The 4,768-nt window shown below is 56.8% G+C and overlaps 1 long non-coding RNA gene across 1 annotated transcript in view; it reads right to left on the bottom strand.

Annotated features, from left to right (window-relative positions):
• LOC127673150 (uncharacterized) overlaps window positions 1–3,474 on the bottom strand; it is an 8,222-nt gene extending 4,748 nt beyond the window's left edge. The window contains exon 1 of the long non-coding RNA XR_007975121.1: window positions 2,594–3,474. This is a non-coding gene — a long non-coding RNA (uncharacterized LOC127673150). The remainder of the gene's footprint in view (window positions 1–2,593) is intronic.
• Window positions 3,475–4,768: the final 1,294 nt, after the last annotated feature.

Genomic DNA, 4,768 nt, shown 5'->3' with positions numbered 1-4,768 from the left:
CCTTCCCAGGGGTCGCGACCCACGGGTTGAGAACCACTGCTGCTCTTGGTCAACTTCAGGGTCTTTCACACTTGAGAGGTCCTATCCAGAATGATGTTCCCACGGCCCTCAGGCCACACTCGGAGTGTCAGCTTGCCTCAGGACAGATGGTGACCCCCTCAGAAAACCGGAGGGAGCTGTCACCTTGACCTTGGGAACTGGGAGGGAATCAATCAGTTCTTGGTGAAGTCACCCAGCTGGATCACACCTTTTACAGCCGCTCCCAGCTTATCTTCCAGTGCTGAGGACGGGTATGAACTGGGGGGCCCCCCAGGTATCACACGGGCAAACCGCAACCTTCCACAGATGAGATGGGCCACCCGGCGGACAGAAGCTGAAGTTCAGGTTAGCTCATTATTGGCCCGGGGAAAGGATCTGTCTTCATGCTGCCGGGACAGCTTGGAGACGTGCGCATACAGGGGACAGGTACACTCCTGAACACAGCCAAATCACATGTGCAGCCTTGCAGCTCAACATATCCAACAGGCTCACATACATATACATGAACACAGGGGAAGAAGCACTAGTCTATGGACACCCGCTCAGCTTTCCGCAATAAAGGTGTGCTAACCAATAGCAGCGCATCTCCACTAGACTCCCAGGTTCCGAAAACTATCCCAGTGTGTCTTACGAGTGGCTGACATCAGTACTCCCTTCTGCTCCCATAACTATCCCAATTTAGAGCTTAGACAATGTAGCTCAGCACTGGAGGACCTGCCTAGAATCCCCTAGTAAGGGCCTAGGGACGTGACTCAGTGGTAGAGCCCCTGCCTAGAATCCCCCAGGGAGGGGCTGGGGCGTGGTTCAGTGGCAGAGCCCCTGCCTAGAATCTCCCAGGGAGGGGATGGGGGGCTTGGCTCAGTGGTAGAGCCCCTGCCTAGAATCCCCCAGTGAGGGGCTGGGGGCGTGACTCAGTGGTAGAGCCCCTGCCTAGAATCAATCCCCCAAGGAGGGGCTGGGGTGGGGCTCAGTGGTAAAGCATCTGCCTAGAATCCCCCAGTGAGGGGCTGGGGTGTGGCTCAGTGGTAGAGGCCCTGCCTAGAATCCCCCAGTGAGGGGCTGGGGTGTGGCTCAGTGGTAGAGCCCCTGCCTAGAATCTCCCAGTGATGGGCTGGGGTGTGGCTCAGAGGTAGAGCTCCAGGCTTCTTCCCACCCCTCTGTTGGTTGCACACTGGCCAAGGTCACACACTGGATGTCCAGCCACACCGTGTAGAACCACAAAGAGGGCCACTCCTTCCCCGAAAAGCAGTGGCCCTGGACACTAAGCAAAGTCTGTGACCGACCTGGGGTCCACGGCTGCCTCTGTGCTCACTCTGATTCTGGGTGTTGCTCCCATCCTTAGCTGTCGGAACAGCCCAGAGGATGCTGGGACCCAGGGGCAGTCAGGCCAGGCTCTGTCTAGCCGGGAGGCCTTGGTTCCCAGGCCATCACAATGGCCACACAACAGGGGTCCCTAGGGAGGGAACCTAATCTTGGGCTATTGAAGGCCTGAAAGCCATGGTCCCTGCCCCAGCAGGCAGACGCGCCTGCCTGCCCCACCTGGGACACCTGATCCTCCATTGGACCTGCCTCAAAGAAGGGCACTGTCCCCCCAGGGTCTCCTGCCCCCAGGCACAGACAAGGAGGGAAACTGGGTCGTGGGGATAGAGTAACAGCAATAGCTGTATTGGATGAGACAGGAGGGAGGGGTGACCCAGTGCAGGACAAAGCGCCGAGGCTGGGGCAGTCTGGAAGAAGACCTTCGGGACGTGGGGGTGACAAAAGATGACTAATGTGAGCCCCGAGACAGAGGAGACTCACACCACAGATCATGCTGTAGAGTGGACTAGGGAGTCAGACCTATGCACAGCTGCTTTCAAACATGGTCCCAAGATGTACAGCAATTCCTGTGTATATCCTTGGACAGGTCCTTCCTTTCTAGCCTCACTCTTCCCATCTGTGAAATGGGTCTTTTTGGGCACCTTGTGCATCATCAGCAGGGAAGGATCCTATCCAGGAAATCCTCCTCTGTGTTTGGGTAGCTGCCAGTATCAGGTGCAAGACTGTGTGCAGGACTGGAGAGCAGACAGGGGTAGAGGTGGGTGGACAGAGGAATAAGACAAACCCAGAATTCCTGAAGGGACAGAAACTGAGCAGGAAGCCTTCCTGGTAGAGGTGAAGTATGGAATAGAAAGATTCCAGAAGACACGTAGGGTGGCCAAGTCTGGGGATTTTTTAGGCAGCAAACTGTAATTGGGAGGTCACAATGGTTTCCCAAAGAGGGGGCGACAGATCAGAGCCCATCTCTAGGATCGTGAAGTCACCCTTCCTGGGTTACCAAAGCCCACTGCCCTCCAGCTCAGAAGAAGAAATGAGAGACACTGGCCATGGGTCTGACACCTAAGTCTGATCTAGAGAGCCGCGTGGGAGCACAGCGGGGTAGCCTCCCCTCCAATGAGAGACATCTGCCCCTGGCAGGTGAGGGGACATCGGACTACGGAGCCAGACCTCTCTGCCACATGAAGTAACTGTCGAGAATGACTCCTGAGGTGGCCTCCCCGTCCCCCACCAGCACCTGAAAACACGGTCTTGCCTCGTCGCCTGCTTCCTCTGCTGAGTACGTGTATTGTCACCTGCCACTGTCAACATAGCAACTCGGGTCCAACTTCCCTCCAAGTGTACCAGACAGAAGACAGGGGGACTCTCTGGGATCCAACCCTCTGCTGGGCAGATAGTGTGTGTGTGTGTGTGTCTCTGTGTGTGTGTGTTTACACAGAGCCACACCCAGGTAAGGTTGAGACGCCCCCACCCCACTCATCCAGTTATGACCCAGGTTGGCCCACTTCCTTCTCCAAGCCCTCTGTGGTTTCCTTATTTATAAAATGAGGCTGGGGGAGGGAGGGCCTCTACCTTCCTGCACCTCACGCCTCGAGATCCCACCTCCCACCCCCATCCTGGAGCCCACGAAGTCTGAGAGGTACTTAATCCTGAGGTGTGATATGGGTGGGTGCTCCCGGAAGCTGGGCACACCAGCTTTAGGAGGCAGAGGCCCTGAGGAGCTCCTTGCACGAGGCAGAGGGGGGCCGGGAGCTGAACCTGGCAAGCCTGAGGCCCAGTTCCGTCTGTGGCTGTGGCTTGTGTCAATACACGCCTTCCTGTTTTGGAGATTAAACCTTTAGCTGAGCCAACAGCTGCACCAGGCCCCTCCCACCCCTGGGTCCTCAGCTTGCTCCACTTGGAAGCCCCGGGGGTGCCAGGGATAGGTGGGGGATGGCTCTGACACTTCTGTCCTCTTCAAGCCCTTGTTTAGACCCTCAAGCTGCCTGGCTCCTGTCCCAGCGTCCCTAATCCATCAAGGCCACTACCTGCGGAAGCCCCCAGTGCGATCCTTCCGCTCTTGGCGGCCACATGTCCTGACGGCAGCTACATCCTCTGCCCTCCAATGACCTCCCCTCCCGCGAGGAATGAGGAGAAAGCAACTCCTGGGGCTACACTGTTGCTGGGCACATGCCCAGCTCACGAGGAACCAGGCACGGCAGGAAAGCCACCCTGGAGAGCCCCTGGGGGGCGGCCCACTGCTTCTCGGCAGCTGCATTGTGGGTGAGACGTCCTGTATGACCTTTGTGGGATCCCACGTCCTGTGTGACCTGGGTGGTTTATCAGCACCTTGGTTTCTTCTCAATGTTCAGTATATGCCTATTTCTACCGAGCTGTGCGTGCTAAATATTGCCATACTAGGGAGGGTCTGTGAGGAGGGGGCCAGGAGCTGGGGGAGTCTAGGCAGGGGCTCTACCCACTGAGCCACGCCCCCAGCCCCTCACTGGGGGATTCTAGGCAGGTGCTCTACCACTGAGCCACGCCCCAGCCCCTCACTGGGGGATTCTAGGCAGGTGCTCTACCACTGAGCCAAGTCCCCCATCCCCTCCCTGGGGGACTCTAGGCAGGGGCTTTATCACAGTGCTACAGCCCTAACACATTTCTGCTCAATTGTAGTAACCAAAACTGTGTCCTGACATTCATTGTCAGATGTCTTTTTTTTTTTTTTTTTTTTTTTTTTGGTCCAAGACCCAAATCACCTTGAATGAAACCTACTGGGTCGTAGGCCGGGCCCTGCGGACAGCAGGAACAAAGTGGCCCTGGCTACAGAGAGGGAAGAGCTTCAGAAGATCACTTCCTTTCCATGTTAGCCTCAGGGGGTCACTGCCACCCTGGAGCCTCCTGTGCCCTCCGGTGGTGAACCCCTGAGCCACCTGACTGTGCCTACTCTGACAGTACCCACACTCCCCGCAAGACTAAACGCCACCTTTGACTAAGGCCTTCTAAGGAAGCAAGGAAGGAAAACAAACACAGGCCCAGAACTTGCTCGGCCTCCAGCTTCCCCCCTGGCTTAAGACTGGAAGGACACACAGACCTAGAGGCTCAGGGTGAACCCGCTGCTGACTAACATGGACGCCCAGTGTTCTATATTTACCTCATTGGCTGCATCTGCCTTGGGCTCGCAAGCCTGCCGTGACTCCCTCTGCTCTCTCAGGTAGCATCACAAGCCTGAACTTTAGGCTCCATCCTAGTTTTCTCTCCCATTGGGTGCCACCCATGCCTAAGCTTACAACCCTTCCAGACACGACAGGATCCCTCCGTCTGCCCAGAGTGTCTGGTCCCCGTGCTGGGTCAGCAAAACGACTCAGCGGGTTAAAGCGCTTGCTGCCAGCTTGAAGACCTGAGTTTGATCTCTGGAACCACCATGATGGGA

This window comes from Apodemus sylvaticus, chromosome 22 (genome assembly GCF_947179515.1).
Source record: "Apodemus sylvaticus chromosome 22, mApoSyl1.1, whole genome shotgun sequence".
NCBI classification, from domain to species: Eukaryota; Metazoa; Chordata; class Mammalia; order Rodentia; family Muridae; genus Apodemus; species Apodemus sylvaticus.
This window is presented reverse-complemented; position numbering and strand designations above follow the sequence as displayed.